This window comes from Pteropus alecto, unplaced genomic scaffold, assembly GCF_000325575.1.
Source record: "Pteropus alecto unplaced genomic scaffold, ASM32557v1 scaffold69, whole genome shotgun sequence".
Taxonomy (NCBI): Eukaryota; Metazoa; Chordata; class Mammalia; order Chiroptera; family Pteropodidae; genus Pteropus; species Pteropus alecto.
Window position 1 is genome coordinate 1,925,589 of NW_006494610.1, and position 20,057 is coordinate 1,945,645.

General features: G+C 32.6%; 1 protein-coding gene and 1 pseudogene across 1 annotated transcript in view; one reads left to right on the forward strand and one right to left on the reverse strand.

Moving 5' to 3' along the window:
* The window catches only part of ZNF804B (zinc finger protein 804B), a 442,076-nt gene that overhangs the window by 130,267 nt on the left and 291,752 nt on the right, over nt 1-20,057 (reverse strand). The window lies entirely within an intron of this gene.
* LOC112474065 lies at nt 16,101-16,219 on the forward strand (annotated as a pseudogene).

The following is a 20,057-nucleotide window of genomic DNA, read 5'->3' on the forward strand; positions in this document are numbered from 1 at the left end:
AACAGTTAAAAAAAAGAGAGAACACAACACAGGATTATCAAAATTGATGCAAAAACATTATTCAATAATATTTGAAACCCATAAGTGACTAAAGCAAGTGAATAAACAAACAAGCAAAACCACATCTGTGTCCTGTGGTTCGATCCTTACACAGTGTCCTCCCTGAGGGTAGATCTTCCACAGCAGAGATGGCCCATGAGTGTAGATTCCCCTGCACCTTCCTCTCCCCTGCAAACCAGTGCCCTGGATTTATAGCTCTAATCAAAGGCCCTTTAGACAGGGCTCTTGGGATTGTGCCACTTACTTTGAGAAAAATTGCTTTTTGCACAAGGTCTGAAGAGGTTAACTTAGATGCTCATTCTCTACCACATTTTGGTCTGTTTTCCTGAATACTTAACAGTTTCACACTTCACAGTAAATTTATTTACCGCCTTATAGCCAGAAGTACATTATGAATGATGAAACTTAACAGTAGTAATCATGAAAAACACCTGTGGTCTCTCTTCTCAATGAAACAAGTAATTTTCTGTGGGTTTAGCTCCACATTGGTAATTAAATCGTTCTTGGAGAAGAGAGGCCGCAGGTGCTTATAATATTTACCACTGTATTTCTAGATCATAGTATGTGTCTTATAATTATATGGAAATGGATGATGGTACCGATAGATTAGATTATTAAATAAATTAATAAAATGATAAATTAGATGAAGACATTTCTGATAGAATAAACATAATAAAATTTCCATTCCTTCTTTCCTAATAATTAGGTTACAAGGGTCCAGAAATACCACATTTTATTTTCTCTAAATTGTTACCAGAACATCAAATATAGTACTGCACATTTCAGATTTTGTGGTGGCTGCAAAGAGATAGATTTAGTTGGTCTTCTGCTTTAAAATTAACTTTGAAAATTGTATCAAAATAAACATGATTTGTGTTATAATCTAATATTTTGATCTCCAGATTTCTTTCATTTAAACTTTTTTTCTCTCTAAAATGTCTCTTCCAGTATACACTAGTGTAGCAGTTATATTAGTTCTGACATACTAATTTCAATTGAATTTTAAATTACCAGTCCTTCCTTATTGAGACTAACACACCTTAAGCGCAGAGCCTAATTTTTCAAGTGCTTAAGTTGTGCAGTAATTTCATAAGTAGAGACTCATGGAATAATATTTAAAGGCTTTGCAATATTCCTATACCACCCAAAGAGCCCACAATGGGCCCTCAGAAGGCCTGATTCAGGCTCTTCTTCTTTCTTCCTCCAGAACATCTCTCTGTAGTTTAAATCTTTTCAAACTTTCCCATTTTGTCTGTTGTGGGAAGCACTTAATTTCCCAATTCCATCTACTGACTCTTTCTTAGCAATGACCCCAAATACAAATGTAACTTTAGAAATGAAAGAGATATTAGAGAGATCTATGACCTCTATAATTCTTAAATTTTTTAAACACTCTTAAAACCCTTACACTTTGCAGATAAAGTGAGTTGCAGAGAGGGTTAAGTGACATACCTAGGGGCAAAAAAAAAAGGTTAAGTGACATACCTAACGCAAACAAACAAACAAACAACCGAGGGCCAGGCCAGTTGGTTCTCAGCCCTATATTTCTTCAAACAGGACATGTTTCTCTTTCCAAGTGTGTTGACTCAGTGAGAATGAATGCGTGTGCAAATACATTTGTAGCTTCCTGGGCCCCATCACACGACTATAGAATCAGGTTTTTCACAGGAATGGCAATCTACAGTATTCGAAATATTTTACAATTATTATGATGGAGATACATAACATTCAGAATAGAAACAAGTTTAATCTTAAAGGATACCAACTGTCAACAATGGATGTGTGGTAGTGGTACTTAACTAGATGAATATCAGTACTGACTTCATATAATTGTGAAAACCTCCGTACAAGTCCCTTGCGCCTGCCAATTTGGTGCTCCAAAATGGAGATCTGCTATTTGCTTCCTTGTGCCGGGACTGCATGAATTTTTGGAAGAGTAAAATTTCTGAGATTAAGTACTTAACAATGAAAATAGAATTGAGAATTTTTTTCACTATATGTTAGGTAATAAAACTCATCTCAAGTTTTAGATAATGACTCTTTTGGCAATAAGATTTGAAAAGTGCCTTGTCGTTTTTGCAATAATTGAGAAGACAAAAACTACTGCCTGTGTATATTTATTCACTATATATTAATTATTTACAAAGAAGTAAAATAATAATTCCATCATTACTTTTAATTTATTACAAAACCTAGCTAACATAGGGTAAATATAATTAATTTTAATGGAATAACAGATTTGTGACTTAATATAATATTTTTAAAATTGAAATTCTTGCTTAAGTTATTTTTACCTTTATTTAGGATAGATTCCACTTGCAAAGATAAGATATGTAAGTTCATGACTGGCAGCTCAAATTCTGTTCTTTTGGGCTTGATTTCCTAGGAAATCCTTGGGAAATTGATTTGAAATACTGAATGGGAATTCAGTGAACAGACTCTAAAAATTTACAATGGATAAATAAGATGTGATCTATCCCAGAAAACAAAATGAAAGGTTCATGCAGTAGGGTCAGTGGATCTGACTTCAATTTCAGCTCAGTGGTAACCTTCTGATGCCTTCTTCCCTTGAGTGACAGGATAAGAAGCCAGAGGCAGAAAATCAGCCAAAGTCTCCAGGGCAGAAACTCAGTTTCCAAAGAAGCCCTAGGAGTGACTCAGAAAGAGGAACATAATTCTCATAGGCATCTGTCGACTTGATTGTTTATGGCTATCTTGTTCTTTCTTTAAGGCAGTAACAGAGAGAAATGGAATATGAATTGGGGTTTTTTAAAACAAGGATAATTATCAGAGAATAGAAAAGACTGAAGAGAATTCTCATAAAAGACTATTCAACAGATGTAGTCAATACAACATAATTTATTAGATTCTGCTAGGTATTTTATAATATGATGGCCCATGATATATGATTATTAGAAATTCTATTCACAAACTTCTTTAAGAGTTTGCATTTCAACAGTAGAATTTTCTTGGGTAAATAAGGTGCTTTTAATTTCTTTAGAGAAAATATTGGTTTAATTTTCAAATGAGTTTTTATTTTATTCAGTAGACTACTAATATTATAAAATAGTATTATTTTGGTTCAGTAATATAATCCACATTTTTTGTGCATTTATAGCAGAGAAAATTAAAAGTAAAATACAAGTAAAATATGGAATTTTCCAGAATGAAAACCATTGCCTATTCCTCTTCTCTTTCTTGCTCATATACTCTTATTTTTTATTTGTATGACAGAAGTATTTGCAAACCACACATGCTAAGTTATACCATACACGCTAAGAACACTTTTACTAACAACTAATATGATTGAATAACAATCTGTAATAATAGCTAACATTTGTTAGAAAAGTATTATGTATGAGGACTCTGCTAAGCATTTTATAAGAAATAACCATTTATAACAATCCTAAGATATAGATATTACATCCCAATTGTTAAGAGGGATAATTAAAATTTACACAGGTTAAGTGACTTCTTCGAGATTACGAGAATCAAAGGGAGCAGAGTTGGAAAATGAATCTATGTCAGCCTGACTACTGAATATACCCTCTATGCTCTATATTTTCTCTTGTTACATGTAGATAAAATCATGTAGTAATTGCTAGTTACTGATTCAAAATTTCTTTTAAATAAGTCTATTAAAATCAACATGACAACAATTTGGACACGATTCCTCTTAATATTAGTTCACTTTTTGTATTATCTTCTAGTACTTGCTAGTAGGAAAACAAACACAGGTACAAGATAAGAATGAGATAATTATCATCATTTCATTGACAAAACCAAGAGGAACTTGGTCTTTGCTCTTTACTATCTAGGTTAGAGATTCATATACTTAATTAGTGATTGGAAACATGCATATGGCATGCCTATAATAGGACTGATTTTTTTCATGACTGCTTGTAAAACCACTTTGTTGTCATGTATCATTTTATTTTTTACATACCCATCTATAAGCACTTTAATTATACTATTTATTATTAACAATTTTAATTTAATTTACAGAGTTCATTTTATTCTGGTTCAACTAAGCCACAGAATACATGTCTGTCCCAATTACACTATCCTGATTTTCTTAGTTTCAAAAATGTACAGGAATTACTTTTGAAATATTTTAAGGTGTACTATATTAAGGATTCCCTGTTATATAGAAAATGTTACGAAGAAAAATTGACTGTTAATGTCTAAATGGCTTAATTTTATTTCCATAAGTCTGCAGGACATCTATGGTGAAACTACCTCCAGCTTATCAATTACACCCATTGTTGGATTTTATTATTGCAATTTACATGACTCATAATTTTAATATACAACCACTCTTACAAATTCTTGATTAGCAATTTCTAATGCCATGTTTATTATCTCCACATTTAGATTAATGTCACATCCTAATATGTTTATTTATAAGCAATTCTGTAGTTTCATGGGTACATTATGACACCTACAAAATGAGTTTAAGCTATAAGATCTTTCTTGTGTCTCATTACCAATAAATGTTCATTGATTTCCTTCATCCGTTAAGTATGTTTGTATTTACAAAAAAAAAAAATAAGTGAAAAAGTGGATCCCATAAATATATCTAAACACGTACTGACGTTTACAGATGTTCCATGGTAATGTTTCTAGAGAATGATGGTTTAATGCTTCCCTGTTGGAAGATAATGAGTTTAAACATCATCTGGAAGCTCAATGATCTCTTTATTTGGAGACTGATTCAGAGCGTGCTGAAGGTCCCAGTTCTTTTTGGTATCATGCCAAAACCTTTTTGAAAGTGGCTAATGTAGCACAGAATTCAGGAAGTAAATGGAAAAAAAAATTTGTTTTTTGTGACTTTAAATGTACAAGTAAAGGAACATATTTAATTTTTTTTTAATTCTCTGACCTAAGCTTTATAGACTATCTGAAAATGAATAAAGAGGATTTTATCCTCTGGATTAGTGCACTGATCTGGAATCAATTATAATGAATGTCTCTGAGCAACTTAGGGAAGGAAACACATTGTATTCTTTATCTTTCTTCACTGACAAAGAACACAGGGTCTGGCCCATAAATATATGTTTGTGGAATGAATGAATAATATATTAAATTATAATCTATGATTTTAAGATTACAATTAGTTTGTAAATTATGAACTACTCCTTAAATCAAATCTGATGGTTTAAAAGACTGAATAATACTACATTAGAAAACCAAAGAATTGGTTGTGTCTGCTCCTACCTAATACAGTACCAAACATACTGGATATGCAAAATTAATATTTAACATATGTTAATGTATTAGTCAAGTCATTAAGCAACCATAAACTTGATGTTCAAATTATCACACTATTTGGTCACAATGATCACATTTTTATTTGTGGTCAAACCTCTTATTGTTCAAAAGATTATCTTAAGAAATAACTATGGTTTCACTCTTTAATCCTGAAATATGTTTATTTATTTCATATGAAAAATTGCTTTCTTTCCTTTTTGTGGTTATCTATAACATTGGTCAACAGTGATATTTTCTGAAATATTAAGTATATATTCGTGTAAAATTTGATTTGATTTTTTTAAACTGTTATGTCATTTTAGACTTCAGAGTCACTTGAAGAATTAAAGTGAAGGTTGAGATTTCTTTAATAGAGAATAGAAATAGTTCATCTTCTACTAGATATTGATTTTGATCTATTCATCACTTTAAAAGCAAACAGCATATTAGTTTAGATCTAAAGCTTCCCATCATTTGGATAACATTTGTCTTTTTCTCAAAATAAGAATGGCATGAATTTATTATGATTCATGGAAAATAAAAGAAAATATAAAGGAGTTAAGTTCATGTGAGATTTCTGAATCAAAGCATTGTGTGTGTGTGTGTGTGTGTGTGTGTGTGTGTGTGTGTGTGTTTCTCTAAGCTAATTCAAATATATTTCCCCTGCTATAGGATAATTGTGGAAGTGTCACAAACCCTACCAAGAGTTTAGAGAGATATCTACATTTTTTCATTCACCAGTAGTAATTATGACTAGATACTCTTCAGCAAAAAGGATGAGTAAAATAGAATATATCTGTCTAATGTCATTGGAGAGAATATATCTACATAGTAAGATTTTTATACCAGAATTAATTTAAGCGTTCACAATAAAATCAAAAAGAATAAGTTAGGAATGTATAACAGGCACAGGAAAGATCAAAAAATTACATACAAGCTTAAAAAAATGTTAAAATGGTAAATTTTTTGTTGTAAATTTTTATTTTACCACAATAAAAAAAAGGGACCAAAAAAAAAAAGGAAAAAGAAAAAAATGACATTTCTACTTGATAAAAAAAAAGTGGTATGCATTCTTTAATGGGATATTAACTAGGACACACAAATTGTACAAGGAACCTTCACCTAAAAGAGATATGAAAATGTCTGGGCTTATTTCCTCTTCAGTGGAAAAAAAATTAAGAGTATTTGAAATCTTTGTGGTTATGTTAAAAAATCATGTTCTACATAAAATATGTTGTTTATATTGTTATTAATTCAAGACATGATGTCAGTATGCTTTTCAAGGTTTAAAAATAATTCTAAAACTTAATACACTCAATAGTTGTACATTTTCTCTTTATTGATATGATCTATCAATAAAGGATGTTAAGACAAATGAGAGCTTCGTATTCTGGTAATTTATACCAGTGTCAAATGCATTCAGAACACATTAAAATCACTGATTTTGTCTTCTCTCTGTGGTAAAAACATCTAAGCTGAAGAGAAGCCCATTCGTGCTTCTTGTCAGACAAGAATATTTGGAATGATGTCAAAAGTATATAAGAAATATGCCATACATTTTTCATATCTAAAATATATTACAAATATATTAAAATCAAATTTGATAATGAGAGTAAATGACAATAAGCTAAGAAGCTTTTCTCATTGGGTAGGGTACACGTTTCATGTAAAGAACAAGAAAAATGTTAGACTACCTATATATCTAATGGTTTGTGTAGTTAAAGAATTTACAACCTAACGAAAACCTTTGTGATATGAATCCTGATAGGAAATAATCTACATGAGCTAAAGCAAATGTTATTGCATTATAAGATTTTAAAATTAAAATGTGGTAAATAAATTAAACCCTGATACGGACAAAAGGAAATGTGATGATCAAGAGATGCTGAAGAGGAGAAAAGGAACAGACTAACTGGATGCTCAACTAGAGAAAAGACAGTTGCACAGACAACTTTCAGCAATCTGAACAATATCCAAGATCAGCAAATACTTTAGTTGTTTCCTTGGTTATATATGGCTCCACACCTTACATAAATATGCACCAGAGAATGCCCAATTTTCTCAGGTTTTTTAAATTAGAAAGATTACATTGGGGATTAACATTTATGGATTTCTTTGGCGGTTAAGCATGAAAAAGAATTGTAATGAATTTTTAAAATTTGATTCTCATTTATTTTAGAACAGTTCATTAATTACCAAATACAATCAGTGTTTTTTAATCACTTTATAGCTGAGAACAAAGGTTCACATTAAATGATTTAACAGACCATTAATGTAGGGTTTACAATCCAAATACCTTTTTCCCCACCACTGAAATATATATGTAAAGAAATAAGGTCAATGTGATAAAACTGTTTAAAAATTATACATCTTAATTATTGCCCAGAGCTCTGCATCTATAAAGAAGGCCATACACAGTAGTTTACAAGTATTTTCCCTTTGAACAGAAGGGTTAACAGAAGAATAAGATGTTTAGCAATACATGCAATTAAGACCAATAAAAATATTGGATATCGCCTCTGGGAGTAAAGATCAAGCATACTGAGTGAAATTGCCCTACACAGAAATTTCTCCAAAAGATCGCCAAAGAAGACAAGCATTCAAATCTTCCAGATCTATGCTACAAATTGAGTGATTCCTGAAGCTATACATCTGTGGCAAGACAGACATGGAGATGAGAAGGGTTGTGGGAAAGGTACATAGAGAAGTAGTTAGGGCAGATTTTTTGGCTGTGCAGTAAGTGATAGGTGCTCTATTGTACAGCACGCCTAAAAGAGCTAGTGGGCTCTACTGTAATTTTCCTAGAAACCCTAAGGAAGTGATCTATTACTCTTCATTTATTATTTCTAGGTGCAAAGATCATACTCTGTTGAGGATGTCGATTTGTCATTGGGTAGGGTTGGCCTGAGATAAGTGGTGGCCATTTCTAGTAATTTACACAATTGTCTAGAAGTCTCAGGTTTCCTGTATTTTCTCTTTAAAGTGTCATCTTTTCCGCCAATAACTTTCAAAAAGCTATATGGTGAGTTACTCTAATGGAAAAAGTCAGGAGGCTATATCATGTTCCTAGCTGCACTTATTAAGTTCAGAGATATCTGCAAAGTGCTGCCACAATATGTTTTGAAGTGAGATAAAGGGGTATTTTTGTTTGCTTATTTGATTTTGTTGGAGATATTAGTTGTTGTTTTCCTTAAATTGAGTAACTAATTTCATTAGACAATCAGCCCATTCACTGAAACAATCTTTCCCATGAAAATGAACAATCTACTTCAACGCTTCTATGTACTGACAAGTCACATAAATTCTCTGTAACTTAGGTCCTTATGCAAAAGTGGAAAAAAATGATGCATTTTGCATATTTCTCAGAGGTACTAAAGACAGTAATGAGATAGCGTCTTTAGAGCATTTGGAGTTCCCCAAGGAGAGCTACAATATAAACTCAAATTACCACTCCATTATGATTTATCTGTGCTTTCTATAAACTGTTTACTGTTAGCAGCATTTTCCTTGCGGAACACTTTTATATTGCTGAAGCACATTAGCCATGGTATTTATTTCTACTACTTGCATTTAAAGGGTTTGAAACTACAAAACAGAAAACTGTTAACTACATCAGGAGCAACTATCGTCTTCCAGGACAACTTTGTCCTTCCTTAAGTGACTTCTGTACAGTAAGGAGCTCAGAAGATGTGAGCAGAGCTCCCAAGGAGCAAGTAAAATGCAATATAGGGTAACAAGAAAGCTAATTTCCAGCCTCATGAAGGTGACAAAAAATGGGCCCAGCTGGCACTGTAAAAAATACTGAGGCAAATGGCAGACTTTCTTAGGCCAGCCTTATGAGAAAGGAACCATGATTCCTTTCGGACCCTCACTCCATGTCAGCTCCTCCAGAACCTAATATTCTCCTAGTCGTTTGGTCTCCATAAGCAAGACTTATGTTTACTATCTCTCACTTTCAAGATCCAGAATAAAATCTTGTCCATTTATTTATTTGTTTGTTTGTTTATTTACTTATTTGTTTGCTGAATGAATCTAGAGCACTGGTTCTGCTTCCTCAGGTCTCATTGCTACCTTCCTAAAAGTTCTCTACCTCATCTTACCTGGCGCATTATAACTGCCAACTGGCTAGTTTTACTGAATCTGTACTCTCTTCTACTAAACCCATCCAGTAAACTTATGTCTGAGATACAATCCCCTAGTCTAAATCTCAAAACCCTCTAAGATTTAATTGAGCATTTAATGCAGCAGTTAAAAACACTAGGCTGAAGGCCAAAAGACCTGACTGTATAACTTCTTTGATTGTTCTTTACTAGCTGTGGATTCTTGAGAAAATTGCTTCTGTAAGTCTCAGCTCCCTCATCTGTGAAATGAGAGAAATAATACTTCTCTCTCTGGGATCTCTATGGGGTCACTGTTAGACATAAAAGAGAAAATGTAGACAAAATATTGAGCGGTGACTATTAGTCTGTAACAAATGGTAGTCGCTGTTATATAATTCGGCTTGGTTCTAGCCATGAAAACCACATCTACCACTGCACAACAATAAAAACAGTAATAATAGCTAATATTTATTGAATTTTTTTAGGTACTGAGTCTTAGTGTAAATGCTTTACCTATGTTAACTCATTAATTCTCAAAATATCCCCTTACAATGGATATGATAGTTATCTCCATTTTACTGACAATAGAAGTGTGACATAGATTGATCATATAATTAAAGTTAGACCAATAAGCTGTGGGGCTGGGACTCAGATCCAGGTAAATCTGCCTCCAGATCCTGTGTTGTAGTCACTATGCTACACTGGTTCTCGAGTCCAATTGTGTTGCCATTCTTTTCCTTGAACCTGTGGGCTGCTAGTTCTCTTCCTTGAAATTCCCTCCCTTTCAATATCTGATTTCCATATCTTATGCATTTTTCAAGCTCCATTTTTCAAGTTACCCCTTCCAGAAATCTTTCCAGTTCTCATTGCATTATTTTGAACTCATAATTCTGTTACATAATGTAGTACTTATACATTGCATTGCATTGATTTTAAAATTTTTCATGTATGTTACTTTCTTTCCCCTAGTAGCCTTCTAGTATTTTGAAAACTAGAACTTCTTTATCTTTGTCATGCAGAACACAGTATTGAGTTCATTTCAATAAGTTCTCAATGAATACATAGAGATTACACATGATAATCTCATGCATAACATTGCCTTGCCTGTATAGTGCTATATTATGCATTTTATATATGCTATTTCATTTGCACATACAAAATTACCCAATTAGATTTTGATGAAGGTCATAGCTTAACCTTTGTGTTATCAGGTTTTAATAGAAAGCAAATTGAGTATCTCTCTGGTTTCCCTTTATTAACCCAAACTCAAACAAATCCTGAGTCCCCCTCAGAATGAAGAGCTGTGGCAGGTAAAAACAATTTCTCTAAAGTCAAAGAATACTAAGTTTGATCTATAGAATGCATAGTCATGTCCATTTTTAAGACATTTGAAGAACTCACAACTTCCTAAGAAGATAACTTTCTTAAGAGTCATGCATAAGTGGAGCTCTTACTACCAAGCAATTTCCTCTGGCATTTTCTTTAAAATTTTACATCTTTTTCCCTTCCTCAGATGACTACTCCTTGCAGCTTTTGGTGTTGTGCTGAGCACTTCCTTCCTCACTCCTCTATGATTACTGCCTTCTAACATGACTAGGCAGATATGAAGTCTACCCTTTAATCAACATAACTGAGTCTTTTCATCTTGTCTAGTTCTTAGTAGTGATGATGGCCTATGCTTGCTGGAAATATTTTACTACTTCTCACTAATACCAATTGTCTAAAACTGAAATAATTTAACATCTGCATCATTTGGGCAGCCTTTCTGGTTTTCAAATAAATTGTTCTAAATATAAACTTATGTTTACTGAGAGATCTCCCACTGTTTGAAGATATTTTAATTATCGTTTAAATTGGAACAAAGCAGACTAGGATATTGGGCTTTTCTTTTTCATCCAATCCTCTTTTTAAAAAGTGCCACATAAAATCAGTTTTACTGAAAATAGAAGTGTGGCACAGATTGATTATATAATTAATAAGATCATCACAAATACATGAACTTGCCTTTATTTTACAAGAAGGGTAGATATGATTCCAAAACCAAACCACTTCTGACTTATGTACTAAGTTTATAACAGTCCAAAGAAGGGGAAATTTATGAAATGTGCTTCTGTGTTTCTATATAAAAAATAGAAATGAGTCCAATTAAAAGTAGTTGATTTAAAGTTCTTTAAAACTATAGGCTATATCTAAGTTTTAAACTTGGGCTCATAAAAAGATTTCATAAAACTTAGTTCCTCAATTCTTAAAATACAGAAAATTTGGCATAACAAAATTTTTTTCATTTTTGTTTCTTTAATAATAAAACAGCCTATTTCCTAAGGGAAAAGACAAACATTTATAAATGCTACTTTGTGCAAGCAGTGGGCTACATATTTTTTACAGGCATCACCTAATTTTATCTTAGATATTTTGAAGTTTTAGGCCTGCTCCATGGATTAATAATATAGGTGACTATCTCTTCCAGTGACATCATTGGAATCACAATTTTTAACATCTTTTTTTTACTAGGCCTTGAAATACATTTTTTTTCATTGTGACATTAGTGTCACGGAGTTGTAGTTAAACTAGGTCAAGGGAACACAGAAAGAGACCCAACTGTCTTCTCACTGCCTCATTCCACCTGCTCTGTGCCAAGCCAAATACATATTTTATCTTTGTGGATTTTATCTATGCTACTGGAACTTATTTTATAATCCCTCAGGATATGAAGTAGCTATATGGTTTGGTAGTTAAGAACACATACTCTGGAACCAGATAAATGACAGAGCTTCAAACTCTGGCTCTGCCACCAATCTGCCTGATGTCCTTATCTGCCAATGGAGATACTAATAAGTATTAGTATTGTACCTTATCAAATAATGAGAGCTTAATAAATATAAACCTCTTAGCGCCATTCTTGGTATATAATAAACAAAAAGTGTTAACTATTACTTAAATAAGAATCTAGCACATATTATTATTCTCTGTTTTTGAGGCCTCAAATCCAACTAGAAAGAAATCTGTTTCTGATCTGTTTCTGAGAAGATTCTGATACATTAGGTTACTTGAGTATGACACATTTAATACCATTTCTTTCCTGTTTCCCAAATGTTTTGTGGTAGTTTTTAATAAGTGACAAATATGCAATAACAACACTAAAATCAGTATAAAGGCCATAATGTCATATACTTATCTACATGACTGAGATAGCTAATTATATCAGAAATATAAACCAATGGAATTTCCTAAAATTAAGCATAAATTTGAACTCTGGACATAATGGAAGTATATTGATCAAAGGAAATATAATGCTATGTAGTTCTCATCTAACAAAAAGATACCAATTTACTGAGTTACTTGAACTTCTTAAAGTATTAAATATGTAGAAGGATCTTTTTTCTATAATGTTTCTAGTATAAAGGAGGAAGTATAAAAGGTAAAAAAAAATGCTCTTCAAATAGTCTTTTTTGATACTATGTCTTAAATATATGCAGGGATTAATATTCACGTATTAATGAAATCTAGGGTTCTCAAACTTTAGCATGTATAAGAAACACCTAGGGATTAAATGTAGGTTCTCAGACTGCCCTGGAAGTAACAGGGCTGCAGAGGGACCAGTAATCATCTGTAGAGCAAGCACCACAATGAATTCTGCTGCGAGGAGGGCTCATGCCACACTCAGAAACCCTCAAGCAAATGTAGGCAGGACTGCTCTCATCTAGGACCAAACCCTTAAGAGCCACAGATAATACACAATTATGAATATCTCATTTCAGTGGGTCAGACTCTCTTTGGAAGGCTCAGATCCCACTCCCACAGGCTCTTCCATTATTTTTAAAGTAAAAAAGCTATTTACTTTTTAATGATGCATCAAATGCAAGGACAACGATTTAGTTATTTGGAGTGGAAACCACAGATAAATGAGAAATTGTCTCTAATTACAAAATGTTAATGTCCATTCAAAAGATATGAACAAATTTTATGTAAAAGGGAGGAAAAGAGAAATTAGCATATTACAAGGAAAAAGTAATGTCCAATAAATATGTGAAAAAATGTTTGACCTCATTATTAAAATAAATGCACACTGAAACAATGAGACATCACTTTTTATCCATCAGATTAGAAAAGAAAAAACATGTTTGTTAACACTTTCATAATGATAAGAGGATGGGCAAAAGGGCATTCTCATACATTTTTGTTGAAGAGAAAATAACTACATTTTCTTAAAGGACATCTAGAAACATGTACAAAACTATATGTGCTAAATTTTGACTAAGTTAACATTTAAATACCTAGGGTTTGAAACTGAAGAAATAATTGTCTAATGTGAAAAGATGTTAGTTTAATAAGGCTAATCAAAGTAGTTTTTATACTAGGAAAAAAGATTAAACAACCTAAATGCCCCAAAATTGTAATTGGTTAAAAATTATAATATTGTTCATTACAATGGAATACTATAAAAATTCCAAATACTATTATATATTAATGAGGTCTACAAAAATGCCCACAAAATTATTTAAGGGCCAAAAAGTTATAAAAAATTATGTACAGTATGATCTCGTTTTTCTAAAGAAAGAGTGATCACATGCAGTAGAAAAAAATCCTTAGGGTTTTATATCAAAATGACAATTACAAATATTTTTAGATAAAATAAAAATGGTTTTTAAAAAATTTTCTTTTATTTTTAGCTTTTTATTGCCTAGTTTATCATCAGAATATGCAATTATATTTTTCTTTTTAAAAACAAAAATATTAGTTATATTTATAGCTTGGTATATATGAAGCACATGGTAACCACAAACCAAATACAAGAGATATACAAGAACTAAAGAGAAGGGAATTCAAACATAACACTACAGAAAGTTATCAACATACAAGAGGACAAGATTATAAGCAAGGAACAGAGAACTACAAAAACAATCAGAAAACAATTAATAAAATGACAAAACTGCATACATATCTATAATGACTTTAAATGTAAATGGATTAAATGCTGCAATCAAAAGACGAATGGACAAAAAAGAATTGGTACACATATACAATGGATTGTTACTCGGCCATAAAAAAGACTAGAGCCTTACCATGTGCAAAAACGTGGATGGACCTAGAGGGTATTATGCTAAGTGAAATAAGTCAGAGAAAGACAAATACCATATGATTTTACTTACATGTGAATCTAAAAAACAAAATAAATGAACAAACAAAATAGAAACAACCTCGCAGATAAAGAGAACAAACTGATAGTTGCCAGATGGGAGGGGTATTGGGGGTTGGGTGAAAAAGGTGAAGGGATTAAGAAGTACAAATTAGTAGTTACAAAATAGTCGCAGAGATGGAAATTACAGCTTAAGAAACATAGTCAATAATAACATAATAACTATATACGGTATCAGATAGATGCAAGATTTATTGAGGGGATCGCTTCGTAAGTTATATAAATGTCTAACCACTATGTTGTACACCTGAAACTGACATAGTATTGATTAACTTTAATTGAAAAATAAAAAAAATTAAATTATAATAAAATTAGAAATAGAGTAGGAAATAATTGGATCTCCAGCACAAGACCAATTATATTAGGTTTAAAATACACAGAGATAATGAAAGCATATACATATTTCTAAACTATATCCTTCATAAATCATTTCTGGTCACATTGAATCCTCACCATAAATAACACAGTCTAAACTAGTTAGCAAAACTCGAATATCATCAGATGTCCAAATGCTCTATAACCACTTTCCTTGTCCCCTAATTCAGGATTTAGCTTCACATTTCCTTGCCTACTTACCGCTTGAAGTGCTAAAATAATTGCCAGAGAAAGGTCATCCAAATCTGTTCTTTGACCTGACAAAGGAAGTAGTTTGCTTTTTGATCTTCAACTCAAGTGTTTAAATCTCAGGTCTAGCATGTTTAAGAGATCTACAACTCACCGAACTCAATTCATTGAGCCCTGGACTCCCTATAGGCAAAGATATGTAATGATATTCCTTTGCAAGTCTTTGACATTTCTTGGGCTCCAGGAGCTTGGATGAGCTCTGGTCCTGTCATTCAAAGTAAATCAAATATACAAAGAAGTCATATTATTTTCTTGTGCTTGTTTTCCCATCTGTTGAGTAGAGATGAGTTGCTATCTCATGGATACTTGAAAGGACTACTAAAACAACAGGTATATTTGTGCTTTGAAAAAATTCTGTTTAAAAAGTATACTACATTTAAAAAGCACCACAAAAATGCCCATAGAGTAATGATAACAACCAAATATTATGAAATTTATATTTAATGAAGACATTACAAGTGGTTAATTTAGTAATTTAATCAACACCATCTACAATGCCACTGAAGATTAACGGATTAAACAGAACTATTTTAAAAAAAATTCTGACATGTAGAATTTCTACTTGTGTTGAGTACTACTTACTTTTAAACAACTCATGTGCCAGAATAAGGGTAAAATAGAAAAACAACATATACAAGCAGTTTTTAAATGATGAGTGAGCTGTTGTGGGGTTATCATAAAAAGAAGGGGGACAATGATAGCTTTATGAGAGCATGTAAATATAATTAAACAATATGAGATTGGTGGGGAGATTTTTAATATAGTATCAGAAGAAAAGAAGGGAGTCAAATGGATGTTTTTAAATAATTAGTATAGCTTCTTAAATAAAAAAAAAACTGATTTTTTCCTGTTTTAAATATGTTTATTTGGTTTATGGCCATGTTACCCTGAGCAAGCCCGATCTTGTCTGATCTCGGAAGCTAAGCAGGGTCAGGCCTGGTTAGTACTTGGATGGGAGATCACCTAGGAAAACCAAGTGCTGTAGGCATAAAAAATAAAAAATAAAAAAATAAGGCATTGTAAACTGACAAGGTCCTTGCAATCTGTGAGATCAACCAAGGGTTGCCTCGCCTAAAAAAAAAAACAAAACAAATATATATTAGTCATATTTATTAGTCATATTTAAAACAGATTTTTATGTGATTTGGATGAACCTCAAAATATATTATGCAAAAGCATAACTCTATGGCCTTCCTATGGGACCAAAAAGAACTAAGTGTTAGCTGGGGTTACATTTCTTTCTCTTAACTACTTCCTTAGAGACCCGGCTGCTGTAGAAATATTTGGGAGTTATATAAAAATCAAAATTGAGAGCAAAGACACATTCTAACCTGTACTTTTAAAAGTACTATATAACTTTTCCAAGAAAGAAACATTTTGATTATTGAGGTACTTTCAGTATATTTTTTTCACTGCCTCAGAGATTTTCATGTAAAATAACTTTACCTTGAACAACACAGTAACTTAAAAAAAAAAAAAAAAAAAAAAACTCTTTTGGGATTTGTGTTCTTCCAATGTAGTAAGAGAGATAGTTTTAAAAAAAAAAAAAAAGAAAAAAAAATTAACTACTCAATTATTTTTATTTTCACAGTTTCCTAAAGAACCAATTTCTGAATTTTTAGAAAGCTCCTAGATATCAATATCTATATTTACTTATTTCTTCTGGTGTTTTCCCAAAATTAATTGTTTTGAAGTAAATATTTGCCTTGACATAACTGTGTTTGAGCTAGAGAATGTTTTGTCTTTGGTTAATTTATAAGCTATTCTATTTTCCAGAAACCATCAGGTACAACTGGGAATCATGATCATTATTGTTATCAAAGTTCCTTGTCTTGGTAGGCTGCTTGAAATTTACAAAACCCTTTCAAACACAGGCATTTTTTCTTTTTATTTTCTGACATCCCTGTGAGATGGGTAGAGGTGCTATCATTCTTCTAAGAGAAATCTGAATTACAAAAGGTAAAGCTATTTGTGAGAGATCTATTTATCACTATCGCAGTATACTAAATGTCTTAACAGCCTGCAAGTCTTCCTGTGGATCATAGTGTATAATCTACATAAGAAACAGAAGATCTTAATCTTAAAGAATCTTGATAAGTAAAGAATCCATGGGCTCTGGACCTACAGAAAGAAATGAACTCTTGGGTCTTCATGTGTTCCAAAAGCCATGGGGTCACCCAAAGAAAACCAAACTTAATTTAAAAATTTGCAGAAAGCAGTAGTAAAAAGCCTTTAAATTCCAACAATGAGATGTACAATTCTGATACTTCTTTTTTAATGACTAATGATATTCTCCTGTCGGGTATTTGGGGGTTTTGACTTGAATAAGTTCCAAAACTTAATATTTGTAAGACAAGTAGAGATAATTAATAAAACAGAAACTCAGCAATCTGTGTGGGGATTACTATGTGTACTGACTGGAGAATGGTGTTAACCTCAAATTGGCTTTAGCTCCACTTCCCAGAAACTTCAAGACTGTTTAATTCAATATTTCCCAAAAGATTTCATAGTCATGGAATTGTAACCAGAATTGTAACCACACACTAACCACACACAGGCTTCATTGCTTTAATATAGCCTTTTTCTCTGATGACCATCGGTAATAAAATCTGTCCTAGGAAGAGTTGTAAAGTTAAGCTTGACTGTATTAGTGTTAATATTAGTCTCTTATGGACTGTTCAAAATAATCATAAGTATAACTAAATTATGCAGGCAGGTCTTGACAGCTAGAAAGCAAATGCACCTTGGAACTCTTCCTCCAACTAGAGAAATTAGCACCATGTCTTACTGCAAGTTTGAACATTTCTTGATAAATTATTGCCCCATGAGTCCACTACAGGTAGATCAACAAAATTTCCATAGAAATGGAAATAAGAAAATGACAGTGGGGATTATAACTGTGATTGTTGTGGTTTTATTATAGTCTTATGATTGTAACCATTTTTATTTCTTTTCCTTTTTGTCCTTACAATCTCACACTCATATTTTATATACATAAAAATGCCTTGTTAACTAATGTCTAACTTGTAAACAGTTTCCTTGGTTGAGAACTCTAGGAGCAGGCTTCACAGGATGCTCACTTAGTTAGACCCTTAGTGTCAGAAGACTGACTGCGAAATCCTCCCAGACCTCCCCCTGACCAGCTCCAGGTTGCTTATCTCCCAGTAGGCTGCCATGGAATGTTCACTGTGCTGACTGGCACAGAAAAAATTGAGCTGCCTACCCACTCCTCCTTAATTCCTTTGTTGTACTTGCCTCCTCTCCAGGGGGCCTGACAAACAAGCTAAGGCCCAAAAGACAGGAGAGATGGCCTTGGGCACTCCCTCCCCTCCAGAATGGAGCCCTCTCCCTGGGGCTTTGAAGTTTCTCCCTGATTCCCTACTCAGCCAGCCCTCTCCCTGTAATAACCCCCGCCTGCAGCGAAGGGGCAAGACTGCTTTTGCGACAGCAGTCTGCCATCTTCTCAGGGTTCCAGCTCTTGAATAAACCTGCTTTCGTTCTACCAAATTCTTGTGTCCCGAGTTACTGGCTCATGAGTTATTGGCTTATGGACAGCAAGCAGCTGGGTCTGAGTTTGGTAACAGAAACATTAAGAAGCTCCACCTGAAAGAGATTTGGAGTTGAATATTTTGGGAAAACCCAGTATACAGTGCCACCCTTTTAGACATTCTTAAGCAAAATCAGCATACATATAAAGAAATTTTACAATATGGATTATCCAGAACTCTAAAATTCCCTCATAAAATCCATATCTTAAATTATATCTATTAACATTTCATGGAACCAGAATTCCAATATGTTACTTGAATTTATCTTGGCCCAGAAACTCAAGCTACTTTTGAAATGAAGAAAAATATCTGCTATAAAATACACTTTGTTTTAGCATAAGTATAATGTGATCTTCATCTTAGATTACTGGAGTTTCAACATGGTGCTCCAAAATTAGCAGTTGCGGTCACATGAGAGCAAAGAAAACATACACAAACTGCTGTTGTTTTAAATTACTCATCCTGTAACAAACAGATCAAGACCTAGAGGCATACACTGAAAGAAAAAGAGATATCACCCATGGTGGTATCACCCATGGGAAATAAAAAAAAAAAACAACTTAGTTTTTAAGCAGTCCAAAAATAGTGTGCTCAATTTTTAAATATTTTTAATTAAAAAAAAAGTTAAACTAAAACTTATGGCCAAGTGTCTTCTCTCTTTAATGAAATACATATATTCTGACAGTAACCAATATTAGTTAACTTAGACTATTAGAATATTTTGTAAAAACAATGTGTAGATTTATTTTGGTAGAAATTATTATTTTTTTTTTTTGAACTAAAGAATTAAGGAGAATAAGAAAAGCATGAAGTTTAGAAGTCAGTTCAAACATAACATATTTTAACCATTTCTATTTCTGACAAGCTAATTAACCACTATATATGTATAAATACAGTAGAGTATATTCATAAATCCTCTTCAGGAAATGGATCACTTCTGTTTACAATAATTTTACTAGTATACAATTAAGTTCTAAACATCTATTTAGCTCTTCTTTGTGCTGCTCACAGATGTGACGGCCAGCTCATCATGAGAGTCGGGCCTGCTGTTAGGCACCCCCTTAATCTTAAGAGCTTAAGAAGAAAGCCATGAAGTTTCTCTGACATCTGTCATATTGACACGCCAAAATTAAGTACAGCTGGAAAGAACTAAGAAATACTGTCCCTAGAGTATCCTCTTGAGAAGAGTGACAATCAATTGTGATGCCAAACACTGATCATGGGAGCAATAAAAAATACACCACTATCCAGTCAGCCCTTTAGAGAATTTCCTACAGA